Below are 16,775 nucleotides of genomic sequence, written 5' to 3' on the forward strand. Positions count from 1 at the left end.
CTCTGCCACCCATCAGTGTTGCCAAGCTTTGAGCCAGATTTGTCACCAGTTTTTCTGTTCAGCATTCAGCTCTCGCTCCCTGTTTCCCCCGTCCCTACCCTGCTCTCCGACTCTAGCCCCCGTCTCCTACCTCTCTGCACTACCCCGGCCACTACCTGTCTCTGCCCGAGCCTCAGTTCCTGGTTCTCCGCTACCAGCCTGAGCTTTCCTGTACTTTGCAATCAGTATCTTCCACTTCATTCTGTCTAGACCTGGGTTCACCTGTTCTGTATCCCCTTTTAACAGCATTTTATCACTTGAAAGTTCTTAAGCCTCAAGTCAGATATTGGGACATTATGTCTCTGGTTTTGTTGAAATTGTCTGTAGATATTTGATTATGTATTCTCCGCATGAGTGCATCCAAATGCTCTTTGTCTCTCAACCCCAACCAAATTACATTCAAACATCAAGGAGTTGAGAAAACTCACATTTTAAGTCAGCAAACTTTAGTGAAAATTTAATATTTAAACTTGCTTTTGACTTTGTTTGTTAATTAAGTACTTAACATTTTAACCACTTTTCACCATTTTCAATTTATTTGTATTTTAATACTTTGATTCCCAGTTTCATTTGTGTTTGTTTGGTATCATTAAAGCAGTCTGATTGCACCACAGTACAGCGCTACAGTATGTAACTGTTACTGGTGCTGCTGGAAGCCACGTTCAGACCAGTCCACGTCTGTGTCAATATGACAATCCGTCTTTTATGCCCAGAGATTATGGGAGTGGTTACCGTGGACGCCAGTCTTCATCATGACTTCCACTGTTGTATTTTTATGAGAGAAACCATGTGACTCATCTGAGACATGTGTATATAAAGACACATAACAAACATCTATTATGTAACTGTCTTCAAAATAGAAAAACTGAGGCTTTCTGGGGAATTTCGACCAAACACAAAGAGAAAATAATAATACTCCAACAAGTGAAAGATCGTTTGGACATTTTGCCAACTCATCACATACGTTACAAGACTGAACACATGACTTGAGGCTCTGACAACAGAAGCAGATGAAACGGTTTATTTAAAATAACTGATCATGGGTTTTTACAGTGTAGAGGAATCTGTTTTTATAAAGTTCACTCCACAGATAAAGATAAGTTATCACGAATCACTTGAAGACTAGTTTTTTTGGCAAAACTTCAATTCCTACTTCACGTGCTGATCATTTCTATTTCTAGGATTTATAAATTATAAAAGTGTGGTCATTAAATCAGAAGAAAATTAAAGGGAAAAACATGTTTTCACTGACAAATTATTTTGCAGTGTTTTTAGTTCAGAACAGTCAAATACAATGCACACAGATGTAGGAACAGTGTGGCTCTTTGTACAGTGTGTTACAGGCCGTAGCATGCCACACTGTCGCATCAGCAGCAATTCATGCCATTTATCTGCCTTTGTCGTCTGTGGTGTTACTGTGTGATGACAGTTGAGCTCCTATGGGTGCATATCTGAGACTCTATAAGTGCCTCATGGCTCTGGGTTGTGCAACAGAATCGCCTTCGAGTTACACGGCCAACACAGTAAGGTTTGGCCGGGAGTCTGAGGCCGAACTGGCGGCCCTGCACTTGTGGTTACATCATGTTGAAGAGTGTGAAAGCTGAAAAGACAAGAGGAACAAAGTGAGTAATTAAGATGCAGAGTGATTTAAGAGGAAGAAAAAAAGCAAAATCAACACACAGAGGGGAAAGTTTGTTGTAATTTGGACACATGTCCTTCCATGAGGGCGGGGCACGCAGGGTGTGTGGCATCAGAGGTGAAACTGGTAATCCCTGAGAGGAAGAGACAATGATGGCTCTGCAGAGTGAACTCCAGATCCAAGAACAAGCAGGGATTTCGTCAAGCAAATGGACGGATGCAGATGTAAACGATGGCCAGCTCAGAGAAGCGTAGCGTCTCTGCAGAGCTTGTCTGTCGGTGGGGGAGCGGTTGGAGCTGGGAGGTATGCAGAGTCTCTTTTGGAGAAGTATGTGATGTAAAACGGTGGAAGTGGGATAGCAGCTGAGGCTGTCCAGCGCCCATGAATCAGGCTGAGGCACCGTGAAGGAGCGGCCCTCATAGGAGCCAGATGGGCCCTTGGCTCAACACTGGCAGGGATGAAGGAACACACACATACACATACACACACACAGGCTGGATGGGAACAAACAGGCTCTTATGTGTACTGCAGATACTAGAAAATGCAGGCGAAAGTAAAAATGCGCATGTATGCAACATTTCATATAAAACTGTTTATATTTATACACACACATGATGTGCACATGTACAGTCACACACACTTATGATTAAAGAAGATGTGTATGGAGCCCCAAACTGACAAAGGCCAGTAAAGTTTCAGACAAGTCACAAATATTACTGATTTACATCAATAGATCCTAATTTCAGGTACATTTTTAAAATCAAGCGTAATAACACATAAATCTTTGTACTTTTTCCTTTAATATCCAATCAGTTGGTAAAATAAATTAAAATTTTGTTTATTTAAATCTTGTATTTACTGTATTTTTCATTTTTCACATATTTATTTTTGTCTCGGTAGTTAGCTTTTAATCATAGTCTTGCAAAATTTCCCATGTTCCTCATTTGCACTGATTGCTCCACGGTGTGTTTTTCACATAAATTTTTTTGGTGTTTTATAACATCAGCATAATATCAATAGCATCACTGTGTGTTTCCATCTACCTGGTTTTTATACATATTTTCATTGTGCATTTAAAATGGAAATCATAGGAATTTGAAGAAAACTCAAAATATTAAAAAAAGGTTTTATGCTTAATTGGCTGAGGTAGAGAATCTGGAGTTTTGATGAAAGCAAAATGCAACATGTCAACAGACCTGGTTTAAAAAACAAACAAACAAAAAAACATGATTTACATGAATTGTGGAGAAATAAAACAAAAAGAAATGCAATGTTTCCACCATCTTTTCTACATAGTTTTCCATCATTTGAGGTTTGACTGTAATAGTTCTGTAATAGTTTAGTGGCACCCAACTAAGGATTAAGTTTTTTATCTCCATGAACAAACCAGTAGTGGACAGAAACATTTTCATTTGCTGATTTTCTGTAAATCTGGTTAAAATTTGTACAACATTTGGATGGAAACCTGGAACAGTCCAAAACACTGGTGGCTAAACACACTGGGTCATTGGCCCGAGTCTGGCCCATATACTTACACATCTGGGCAGGTTCTGGCTGGTATCCTCTTGTATTGGCTGACAGCCGGAAGATTTTCTGTGTGCGCACCAAAATTGGTCCAGATGTGGAAGCAGCATCGGACAGTTGTGCTGTATCTGGGCCAGATTCAGGCCGTGGAACCAGGCGTTCGCTGGGCCAGAAGACAACAAGCAGTTTAGATTTATTTTGTTATCTGCGCTGCAGCTAACATCTTTTCATTAAACTACACCAGCACCAGCCAGTCCATGTAATGTTATTCATCCATATACTTTACTGTTGTAGTAATACAATGGTAACAGTGGCTAAAGCATTTTAGCCAGCAAGCTGAGGCAAACATGAAGCTAGCTTCTAACAGCCAACGTCTAAGATAGCTTAGAAGATTTGAGCTTAGGCTGGTTGACATTATGAGAAAAGAGATTAAATAAAACCTCACATCTACAAAGTGTAAAGGATGACACAGATACTCTTTCCACTTTGGTCCTTAAAGAAGCCTGAAAGAGGCTGAAAATGAAGAAACACGCCTGATGTCTGTGAACTTCTAACTTCATTTTGTAACAAGTTCAAACATCATTTTTATTGCTTTTGAAAAAAAAAAAACAACTTAAAACTTTAAAAAAATCTGTTAGTTTGAACAGTAAGAACTTGATAAATTGGTTCACATGAAGTAAAAGCTTTCAGAAGAGGGGTAAAAAAAAAAAAAAACACGTGGGGGCAGTTAGCTATAGCTGCAACAGATCCTCTGCCCTCAGATCATTTCAGCAGGTCAGTTTTTCAATGGGGCCTGAAAAGTGTATGTTTGCCGCAATGAATGGTTTCCTAAAGCCCATCATCCCTGTCCGCTTGACTTAAGTTAGACAGACTGTGACTGATTTCAACCCATGGTGAACCCATATGATCCAGGTTTACGGGCCACAGAAGAGACGGGTCCAGGAAAAAGAGCCGCAGTTTATGGACGCGGATGATTATCAGGTTTGCTGACTCTTTCCAAAAAAAAAAAAAAATTATTTGATAAGATTTTACTGGCTGCTTATTTACAGGTTTTTATTAATTTATTTTTAATCAACACAAAAAACTTGAAAGTTTAAAAATTTTCTAAACACTCATTGCTTAAACATATTTAAAAATTCTTTGTATGGCTCTCATAATAAAATCAACCCCTTTCTCAAGTCAGTTCAAACAAATAGGCAATAACAGTAATGTATACTGAATATATATTTTACATAACAATATGATTTTGTTAATATTTGAAAGGTGTCTTTCCTGGGAGGTCTTCGACACACTTTCATTTTTCCTGAAAATACAACACAGAAACTGCACTGACAAGAGTTTGTATATAACTATAACAATAATCCATAAACATCTGTGGCTGCTCGGGATTAAATTCATAAACATTTCCATGATTTTATCCTGTGCCCTCTGTGGGCCTGTCCGGAGCAGTGTGCCACAGCCTCACTCTCTGTGATCGACTGCTCATTATGGTCTCCCCGAGGATACGCTGCTTTTGAAATAGGGCTTTATTGACATCTATCAAATTGCTGTGGCATGATTTGGTTTTTATGGTGTCACATATCCAATAAATCCAATCCTTGTGAAGGCAGAACAAAGGGCAATAATCATGAACAGATAGTAAATGAAAGCTTTCACATGGAAAAGGTTGAGTCACTCTGAACAGATGCTCAGCCACCAAAATATCCAGGATACATAAAACAGAATTAACGTCTGCAAACAAGTGTGATGATTCAAGAAGAGGGGGGATTTATTACCAGTAACAACATAACAGAAACAAAATATTAAAGTTACTTCAAGTTCAGCTCAAAGTAAAATGCCTTACAAACAAAACAAAACTGTTGAGACAATTCTCTGGCCGATGTTTATTCAGATTACATCCAAGTGTCAGTCTCTTTTCTGTAGTTTCGAAGGAACTTCTGTACTCTGCTGCCTTCAAGTACAGTTGGAGAAATTACAATTTAAAAGGTCACTGCACAAATAAAACCAAAAGAGTAATAAATTCAACCAGAGGGATGGAAATGTTCTGAACCAAACAACTAATGTAAAAGAGAAGTTGAGATGTTATTCACCTCAGCTCAGCAGAATTTCACTCACGATGGTATGATTAATTTAAATATATGGTTTAATATAAATTTTAGCAGTTTGTGTTGTGCACATTTGCATTTTCTCGCTTTCAGTCAGTGAGATATAAACTATAATGAGCTTCACTTTATAAAATAAGGTTTTTTTTGGTTTGCTTTTGTACAAACTTGTAACATGTACAGTTTCTAGTTCTTGTTTTTCATGAGAACTGTATAATCATCAGGGGTATCATGATTAACTAAGGAAGAATGAAGGTTTCCTGTCATTAATTGAAGAAAGGAGGTTACGTTTTCACTTTTTTTGTTCATTTGTCAGCAAGATTACACAAAAAGTACTAAACCGATTTTTGCCAAACCTGGAGGAGGGATGGGGCGTGGGCCAGAGAGGAACCCATTCAATTTTGGTGTGGATCCAGTGAAAGGGATGGAGCCAGGAATTTTTTTGTCATTTCATTTTTTAACATATTCCTCAATTTCTCAGGAAACAATGTTTTGGGTCTTGATGTAACAAATCAGAAATATTTATGGTGTTGATATCTATGACTTTGTACAACTTGGTGCAGATCCAGATGATAATAATCCAGATCAGGTGGAAGGAAACACTAAATACACACAGTTGTGCTCATAATTAATAGAAAGAATAAAAAAAAAAAAAATTACACAATAACAACAGCAGATGTGACATAGCAATGACACAATTGGTACAGCTGTATTGAGCTGTGAATTGAGACTAATTATGCAATATAGTGTGTTCCCTTAAATCCGTAGGAGTTTCACAATGATGCCTGAAGGCAACATTATCCACACAAGCTTGTTCTGCTCTGCAGGACATACACTGCTGAACACAGACCTCTGCTGGCCAAACACTGCCTATACACTGCCCCAGATCCCCACTGCACAGAAATCAGACCTGTGAGTCTGGAATGCCGTCTACAGCAGTTCTGGTTGTTGGTGGAGAAATGTGTGATTGTCTATAAGGTAACTGCAGTCAAATCCAGATCAAAGCTGAACTGACACACAAGTTATGACTCCAGTGATCTAGTGTTATATTTTCATAAAGTCCACAAGAGACAGATTAAAAACTGGTCAAAATCAAAGATGTGAAACAAGATAAGATGAAATACTCTGACTTTCAGTCTCTAAGGCTGAGTCAGGCTTTAAAAACACTGTAAAAAATCATCAAATCCATCATGTCTCATCTTTCAGCTAACTTTGTATTATACATGTTGAGATAACCCTGGTGACATCACCACCACCATATTTTGACAAAGCTCCTCAAGAGCCACAGAAAATATCCACCTGTCTTAACAGACTGAGCAGTAAACTGCTGTGCATGTGTAAAATAAGGACACTGCATGTTTCAGGTTACGGTGAAGCGGAGACACTTTTAGCCACTGAGGCCACTTTGTTAACAGCTTCGACCTCAGAGGACTTTTGTGAACGGCATGTTATATATTAAGGAAAGTAACAGTGAAATCTTTGAGGATCCTCTACAGCTTCTCCAGATGGAAAATCTGCACAGAATTAATCTCCTCAAAACAACTGCTGTTTTGTTTTATTGGCCGATGAACAGGCCTCTGGGAGGAGATATTTCTCACTCTCTCTTCTGGAAAGTTGAACCTTGTTTTAATCTCACTATCACTCATTTTAATGGCCTATTGTTCTGAGGTAAATACTGTTATTCCTTTATAGCTGTCTGACACTGGTGTATTAGAAAGTATGGAAAAAAATATGGAGAAAAGTTGACTTGAATTGATACTGATGCCTGACAAATTAAGAGGAAATAAACGGTGACATAATGTGTGTTAGTGAGGTGTTGGTCCACCATCACCACGAGCCTCCACAACAGCTTCAGCGGCCCTTGTCTTGGATTCTCAGACTGCGTGGGGCTCTGCTGGAGGGATGGACGCCATTTCTCCAAGAGATATTTACCCATAAGGCGTTTTGATGATGGTGCTGGTCCAAAATCTTGAGATCAGGTGACACCGAAGGCTCACCGAACTGTTTACTGAGCCTTTCTTTAAATCTCTCACCTGTCTGTAACCAGTTGTAATTCCCTAAATACTCCTCACATTAACACCAGATAGCGCAGGTTCCACTGTTCATACACTCTGTAGCTCTCAGAGCAGGGTGACGTTTTACCCATGAAGCCCACTAGGTGGCAGTGGCAGCCTGCTGTTGACTGGAGCTGATGAACCCATTAACCCCCACTTTCCACCCCAGAGTGAGAGAACCCCCCCCGCCCCCCAACAACCACTGTAACAGAGATATGAGCCTGTCTTATGCTGTTTTAACTCTGACATGCTGCACTGCCGGACTGGGCTATGGGCTGATTATGTATTTATGTGTATGTGTATGTGTGTGTGTGTGTGAATATGTCTGTAGGATGAAGTAAGTTGTCAAGAGTCCGTCTTGGTTTCCTTTTCCCCTGCTCACTCCTTAAAGCACATACACACACACACACACATCTCCTCTCTACTACATACTTGCTGCTTGGAGATGCATGTATATGTGTGTGTGTGTGTGTTGCTGTGGTCTCCTGGGCGCTGAACCCCTGCCCAGACTGCTAATGCCCTACCTGCTCCTCATTAGAATGTCCCGTTTGAGTGCGGCCATCTGCACCAGCTGGTTGGCGAACCCTCTGCCAACCGTTTGATGTCGACGAGGAGCACGTCGACGCGCTCACGACGGTGTCCCGACACCAGACTTAAAAAGACCTTTTTGCTTTGTAGTGTTTCTTTTTTTTTTTTTTTTTTTTCTGAAAAGCCTGAGAAGAGGACTGATGTTTTCATCCAGGCTGGCAGGCTCATAGAGAACCTAGGTGGGCCCGGATTGGATGTCATCAGGCAGAGGTGGTTCACCAAGGTCTGCACAGTGTGAGCAGCCGGGGATGTGCTGGATTTGTCTTGGCAGATGCTTAAACAGAGAGTGGAAGAGGTGATGTAGTGGTAAACACAGAGGAGGGGAAACTGGGCTGAATGCACAAACTGTCTCCCTGTCACCGGGCTGCAGCTGAAAAATCAACATCACAAAATCTTTCCATAACCTGTCAAATTCTCCCCCGAGAGCCAATGAGAAGCTTCAATAATGGCTTTGACCTGGAATTACCCCTTTATTGTATTTACAAGAGACACAGAAAGGTTCATTTGTGTTGATATTTGCGATTTCATACATTTGTAAATAACATTAAAAGGTCAGTTCAACCAATTTAAAAAAACAACACACACACTAACCCCTGCTTGAGTTTTATGTGCTGAGGTTTGCTATTACTGAGAAGACTGAGGTGTGTTCTGATTGTTTTCTGGGAATTTAATAATCTGGTGAGTGAAAAACCTACACACAGTGGGTTTTGACTCCAGTATGGTTGGACTCCATATACTTAAATTAGGCCAATAAAATATAAAAGAACAGGGCTGGTATCATGATATTATATCATTATGTGTATATTGGTGCCTTATCCTTTATTTCAGGAAATATAAACATGCTGGAAAAAAAGAAGAACCTGTTTAACACATCACCATCAGACCCTTCACACTCTTTGATACCTATTTAGAGTTATGCTGATGGACAGTGATCCCTGTGATCGATCATCAGATCCCTGATTCTTATTACGATATGATATTTGACTTTTTTTCCTCATTCATGTACTAACTTATAATCATCATCATGATTTGTAGTAATACATTTATATTAAGTTTTATTTGCCCTGCTTCTAGCTTCATGTATATGTGACAAAGGTTGATCAGATTCTAGATAGATTGCACAACCCTCGCATTTCTGCAGATAATCAACACAGTTTCGATACCAAGCCGAGTAATTCACCACCATTTGATTCCTGGTGGTGCAGAGACAGACACATTCGTGTTAAGAAACAATCTACAGAAAATGTAATCGAATAAATACAATATGGAAACACCATGAAAAGGTGCAGATCCACCGCAGTGCAATGGAGGTGAAGGGAATTTGGTTTGTGCTGCTCAGCACAGTGAAAAATTACATTTGAAAAATTCAACAGTTGGACTCAGAAACACAGCCCCTGATAGTCTGAATAATCCACAGAACACACCGTTCACAGTTTTCTTTGGGACTATTTCTTTGGCAAAAAGTAGTTCCAGTGAAAGATGCAGAGTAAAGTGAGTGGATTATTCAAAACAACCCACTTTTTGAGTGAACTCTTCCTTTAAAACATATATAATATATATATATACACACATCTTTTGAACTCTGCTGTGAACCACTACTCCTCTAGTATAAAGGCGAGTGAAGTGACTTATAATGGGTTTAGTGTTACTAAATCTCTGCCTACAAGATACCAAACCATGCCCTCATGTTTTTTATCACCTGTATTTGTGTCGGCGACACCTCCCCTCAGAATAGGAATCAGTCAGCGACTACTTTGAGCCGTGCTAATGTCGGCCTGTGGGGAAGGCAGATCTGTCTGAGGGAAATATGACAAGGTTGCCTTTAGATGTCTGCGAGGTGGGTAAACATGTGCTCAGAGATACTGGATACGGGTAAATACACCCACAGGCGCTGGCTGACACATGGCCGAGCTAATCCTGCTTTCAATCTCTTCATCTTTCTCCCTCTCTCTCTCTCCCTCTCTCTCCTCCTTCATCGCTTCATCATCTCCCGCACTTTGAAAGCAGAAGTGCACAAACCCGAGGATGTAAACGAGGATGGCTGGAGTGCAGGGAGGCGGTGTTTTAAACATGTGTAATGGCTGACTCTCCATCATGCGCAGCCTCTTAAGGCCTGCCGGTTGCCAGACCTGTGCAGCCAACGGCCCACCGAAACAGTACGATGAATTAATCATTGCCTTCCCTGCTCCTCTTCACTCCTCCTTCCTCCTCTGCTCTTTCTCAAGCCTCTGCCTCTCTCTGTTCTTTGTGTCAACATCACACTTTACCCTTCTCTCTTTGCACAGTCTCTTACTTTTTTGCACTCCCTCTTACCTCTTCCCGTCATCCCCATCCATCTCTCTCGCAGCTTAAATCCCCCTCTTCCTCCCCTGCAGCGCGTTGTACTGATGTGTAATGTTGACCCACTTTATCTGACGGGAAGCAGGAAAAAAAAAAAGTAAGCAACAACTGAGTGGAAGGAAAGATGGAGGGAAGGAAGGAAGGAAGGACTCTCCTCCTCTTCCTCGTCTCCCTCGCCCCCTCCCCCCTACTGCTCATGTCCCACTGTGCTGTGTTTAAGGTAAATATTTTTACAGCACCACTCATCACAAGGACTTCTGGGACGGCCCTCCCCACCTCGCCAACCCCCTCTCACCGCAAGATCAAATATTAATATGCCCTCCCATCATCTCTCTCCCTCCTCATCTCTCCATTACCCGGTGTGTTTAACCCCCCCACATCATGCCATCTCTAGCTCTCTCACTCCCACTCGTGCTTTTTTCGCCCCCGCATGTTTCACATCTCCATACTTCAACTCCCATCTCCCTCTGCCCATACATAGCGTCCTCTCTATACCGGTGTTAGTGTATGTATGTGTGTTGCGGATGGGGTCACACTTCACATGCAGCTCACACAACATGTGGGAGTGATACACAGAGTCTATTCTCTCATGTGTATTTCAGTGGGTTTAAAGGAGCTGTGCAACACAAACTCACGTGCACGTGATGACAGAGCTAAACTGATCCATCTTAATGGAAGCTGAGAGCAGAGGGGATGAGGACCGGAGTGAAGCCTGCTAAGTGGATGCATAACTTCCACTTGTCTACCACTCTCCTCCCTCCTCACACGACAACAACATCCCTCCATCACACCGACCACCTGTCACCTGTACACGCTGATGCTGCCCACAAAGACCACAGAAGAGTGGAAAACAGTGCATGGGAGCAGGCTACATACAAAATACACACAACACAGGTCCAACAGCAAGTTTTACCCTGACAGGTTAACACGGCCTCGCATAATGAATTAAATATAAAGCAAGATATGTCACAATGAACTCACTATAAGACCCTACAATGACGTTACAGGAATTATACATAGCACAATTATATATAAATATGTAAAGGACTGTATATAATTATATATAACAGTAGATAGGGATCCAAATAAATAAAAAAGATTCATGTTTTTAACAAAAGTTATGACACAGCACCACCATGAAACACCGATTAGCCCATCTCATGCTTTTCAAAGACCAACCAACACACTGTATATATACTGAACATCCCAGAGACATTTGCAGTAAAAGTCGGCATTAACCAGGTAACAATTCTCTCACTTAGCTATACGGTTCATTTCATTAACATCCATCAGCACAACAGTATAATTAATTCATATTTACCAGCATTGCAAACTAGCAAAACCAGCGAGGCAGTCGCGACTTCCTACCTTGAGAAGCGGCCTTGACGCGGAGTCTGATCATCTGTCCGCTCCTCGATTATCCCTTTAATCCGTAAGTGTCCTCGGATCAAAAAAATCAAAAGGGTTTTTCATAAAAGTATTCCAAGCTGTGGATATTGTCATATAAACTCCATTGCAGACTGTCCAGCGACTCCTCGCATCACTTGTCACAACATTTCCGCCATTTTTCCTACTTCCGGGTTCATGGCTGTGGGTACGTTAGTTTACTGTGTTCGGATTGGAGCTCTCTTAACAAGGTTCCGTTCAGATTTTACTCCAGGACACTCGGGTGTAAACAGCGAGCGCACCTAAGCGGAAAAGCCCGATGACGATTTTCCGGTAGTCGTAGAATGCACTGCTATTGGCTACTGCCTCTGTCAATCATTCCAGCTCAAGACAGACATTTGCCCTATCCAATGAGAAGAAGTATAACAAACTAAAAAGTCCATAGTTTCCATACGATTAGGCCCAGAGACCTGACACTTCACACAGATGTTTTTGATAAGATGTAGAAGGACTATGGTGACTTTTGTAGTTATTGCATAAAGTAGATCCTAGTTATTGTTATCAAATATGTCTTTATATGGGCCAGGACAACAATAAAAACTTTTTTCCAGCCACGTATGAACTGATGTAGTTTAGGTTGTGTTTTAGTCTCATGTTAAACAAGCACATTTGTTCAGAAACTAGAAGATGTTTAATAATGTCTCATACATAGGCTTTCTTGGATATGAAAAATAGACAAAAATTGCACTTAAAAACACAGTAGGCTTAGGTTAAAACAATATGCTTCATTATCTTTCCAAAAAGAGCTGCAGGCTGCATGAAGCTGATAACTTATGAAATCAGGAAGTGCTTTTACTTAACTTTCTGAGATAATTGTGTTGATGCCATCCTGGTCAGAATTATGGGCACATCTGAATTTCAAGTTTATATTTCAGAATATCTTCAGAGATAGATGCAAATCAACCAATTTAACCAGAATAATAATCATTTAATAAAATGTCCAAGGTTACTGAACAAAAGAACAAAACAATAATTTATACTAGTGAAATAATACAAACACCAAATGTACTCCAGACACAGTTATTGGCAGCTTTGACTAGTATTTGGTTACAGAGCCTTTGGCAACAATGCCAGCCTCTGAATGTTTCTTGTACAAGCTTCTTGCACCTGTCTGGTGGTGGTTTCTGCCACTCTTCCATTGCTATGTGTTCAAGATAGAGGTATTCTCAGGTCCACCCAAACCCGAGGACCCAACACCTGGATCCACGTTTCCTGGGGTCAATCAGATCATGGTTGGTTCCTGCTCTGTTGCTGTGGGTCCTGCCTCTGTTTAAAATGATGTGTAATACGAATGGAATCTGAGAGGACTCAGCCGTGATCAGACAGAGATCATCATGGAAGAATTAACCAATTACATGCATTTACCAGCTTCCCATATTTCTACTTTGTATTTAATTAGGTAAAATACAAAGTTTTGTTTTAACAACTTGTAAATTAATGTTAACTTTTTAAAAACCTGTTCATGTGCTCTCACCTACAGTAGACAGGAATACATGCACAGTGAGACAATGGTCTGATGAGTCTAATGAGTCTAATGGGAAAGACAAAAAAAGTACAAAAGGAAAAAAAATCAAATAATATGAACAATAGATAAATGAAAATTATTTGTTACACTATTTAAGGTTGTAATGATTTTATTTATATGGCTGGTTAGTTAGTTAAGTAACCTAAAAGGTGAGGTGAGAGAAGGTGAAAGCTTTTCCCAGTCTCAGACTCAGAGTGGGGGGGGGCATATTTCCTGGAGGCGGTAAGTACCAGTCTAAACTTGGTTTCTTTTGAACTTGCAAAAGTAAAAAAGATGCACTGCTGCATTCATCTGGTGAAGCAGTGTATTAGTGAAACATGTATGAAACAAGTCATTCTGCATCATCAGTGTTTTGAATTTTGTTGTTTAACTTAGAGTGGTACCATAGGTGTGAATAAATACCTAACTAAATATTTTGGTGGTGTTTCTCTTTAGCTTTCTCTCTCTCCATCCTTTCCATGTCTTTTCCTATAGGAGCGTGCTATTATTCAGATCTGGCTATGGACAACAATAAGTGACGACAAGGAGGAGAGAGAAAGACAGGGAGATTTGAGGGGCTTTTGAAGAGAGGGATGGAAGTCAGATGGGTGGAGGACAGAAGCTCACGTGGCAAACCTGCCTCTCCTGACTCTCCCTCTATGAATATTTAATGCAGGGGACTAAAACCAGCGCCGTGAACTCTGAAAAAGTGTGACAGCTGAAAATGCTCGGAGGAGAGCGGTTTACAACAGAAGCAAAACGCAGGGAGAGATGCTGCTGTGGGAGACGTCTGGGAGGAGAGGGGAGATGGCACGTGAGCGTGTAGAAGCATGGCAGGGTCGAGAGACTGGAAACTGTAAAGCATAGAAACCAACACACATCTTTATTATGAGGGATAATGTAGAATAGATTCAGCTGGATAAAAGGGAAATTAAACTGTAAGACTACATGTATCACTTCATGAAAATAAAATAGCATTTTTCTGTTTATTAGTAGTTTAACCCAGTGTCTGCCACATTATCCTTGCTGTGGAGGAATTTCATCCATCCCTGTGAAGACATGGGGTCATTATAAAACGTACAGGAACACACACACGGAGGATTGCGCACACTGACACACTGAGGGCAGGCAGGGCCATTGAAATATTGATGGAAGCTCTCTCCTTGCCTTAATGAAAAATCGTCCTCCGATAAATGTTTCATCCCTCCAGATGCGTCACCTCGCCATTTTTAACAGATGAGGCAATTCGCTGTAGAAACACAAACGCTGGGGGAAATGGGTCTCACCACAATTTGTTGCCATCAGCATACAACTGAGAGGGACAAAGCTGGAGGAGATTTTAAAACACAAAGGGAGGGGGGAAACAGAGGAGAAAGAACTAGTGTTTCACATTGCATTCTCTCCCAAACTGATTTCTCTCACATAAACAAGATGTGGGTTCACATAACTGTGGGTCCTAACCGTTACTGCACAGACGACCAATGGGCTCGTTTTGAATGTCAGCATGCTAACATGCTCAAAGTGACAAAGCTAACCTGTTGATGTTTATCAGGTATAATGTTTACCATTTTAACCATCATAGCCTGTTGCCATGCTAACATTTGCTGGTTAGGGCTAAACACAGCTGAGGCTGGAGCTGTAAAATCATTTTAAATATTGACTGTTTCAAAAGTACTTTTTTGATTAGGCCTACTTGTCATAAAAAAGTAAAACCAAAGATATTCAGTTTACTATCTTATAGCCTATGACAAAGAAAAGCTTAAAATCCTGACATTTGAGAAACTAGAAGCAGCACAATGTCGACATTGTTGCTAAATTAATGTTGATTAATTGATGCTTCAGCTAATTGATTAAATAAGTTAATTGTCGCAGCTCCAGCTGAGGCTGATGGGAATTCTGTTAGTTTTGTTATAAATCAAAGCAACTGACACAATTTGGACAACATGTTGGTGTTAGGTGGAAAGTTTAACTTTTGAACAATTACTCTTCAGGTGAACATTAATTTCATGGCAATCCACCCAGTTGTTGAGAAATTTCACTCAATATCACGAATTTGAACAACATGGTAGAAACTACATTAAGAGTCAGAGGATCACCAAGGTCAGTAGGAATCATTCTTTGAGCACCTTGGATATCAGGCTGCAGCAAATTTCATGGCAATCCATCCAAAATTTGTTGAGATATTTCAGTCTTGAACAAACTGACCAAAGTAACCATCTGTTAACCATGCCACAAGCATGATAAAAAACTAGCTATTAGCAGTGTGTTGTTTTCCTGGATCAACGTCCGATAATCCCTCTCAAATATTATCAGTGTATGTCAACATTTGTTATCAGTCACTCACAATAAAAAGGCATGTTTTTTTTCCCTTCACCACTTTGAGTGGATGCTAGGTCGTCCCACAGAGTGGAAATCCATTGCAGAGGCAGCAGACATATCAATTTTTCCCACAGCAGAACCTCTGTAAACCAGACTGCAGTGCAGCCAAACACATGTAGTGCTTTGAATGGGAGGTGTGGCTGCAGTCTGGGAACTGGGAATTCAGAAGGTGAAATACTGCTAGCAAAAAGTGGCCCGACAGAAAAAAGTGAATTGCATCATCTCATTATAGAATAACCCATAAAACTGCACTGAATACTTGAAGCTGATTCTAGATGAGTGAAAATATGGTGTTTAATAGCACAAATATAGATCTGACCTCCATGGGAGGGGGCACACAGGCGTTCTCTGGGTTGTCACAATTTGCTGATAGCTTCTCATTACCTCTCATGCGTTCACAGGCGGCTTCAGCTCACTGTTTGTCCTTGCTGATGACGCTTCCATACAGTGTGCTTGACAGATGGTGAACCTGTGTGAATGAGCCAGCAAGAACTTTCTCCCCTTAAAACCCTCAACAGCATCAAGTGAAGACCAACTTTTCTTTATTATTTCACAAGACAAAGACAAAGCAAGAGTAATAATTCATGTCTCTCTTTTGATTTTACTTTATTATACCTTTTTATATTTCCCAAATGAGAGCACAGAAACTCTTTTTTCAAGTCTGAATCCAGCTTGAAGACTTGAGCGTTCTCCCACCCGTGTGTGTGTATGTTTTATTACCTCTTGGGTGTTGTACGCTGACTCAACATCTAAAGGCTGAGGATAATAAATAAAAAACTATACAGGCAGCTTGTGTGTGTGTGTGTGTGTGTGTGTGTGTGTGTGTGTGCGCGTGAAAAAGTATATGTTTCCTATCAGTGTGAGCCTCCGACCCACTAACCCACTTTATGCCATGCCAGCAGCCCATGGTTTTTGCCATGCAATGCAGCATCTGTTGTTTAGCTCACACCACCTGCTTTCCTATATTTGTACACTCGTCATATACTATATATATATATGTATCCTGCATGCCACATGTCATAACTGCTGAAGTGCTTGCTAAAGTTTGCACACAAGCTGTTGCAACTGTCCAACTGCGGCTGGGGCATCAATAATTGAGTGCGCAATAAAGACAGAATGCATGAACAGTTTCACTTGAGTCACAACAGCAATAGGCTGCC

The 16,775-nt window shown here is 40.7% G+C and overlaps 1 long non-coding RNA gene across 1 annotated transcript; it reads right to left on the bottom strand.

The window, feature by feature from the left end:
- Positions 1 to 1,046: 1,046 nt before the first annotated feature.
- On the bottom strand, positions 1,047 to 11,952 carry LOC139614467 (uncharacterized). Its single transcript, XR_011687046.1, has 3 exons — positions 11,655 to 11,952; positions 3,214 to 3,365; positions 1,047 to 1,639 (listed from the first exon to the last, which is right to left on the bottom strand). It is a non-coding gene; the product is annotated as an uncharacterized lncRNA (long non-coding RNA).
- Positions 11,953 to 16,775: the final 4,823 nt, after the last annotated feature.

This window comes from Trachinotus anak, unplaced genomic scaffold, assembly GCF_046630095.1.
Source record: "Trachinotus anak isolate AG129_WGS33_773 ecotype Australia unplaced genomic scaffold, CSIRO_AGI_Tana_v1 ptg000034l, whole genome shotgun sequence".
NCBI lineage: Eukaryota > Metazoa > Chordata > Actinopteri > Carangiformes > Carangidae > Trachinotus > Trachinotus anak.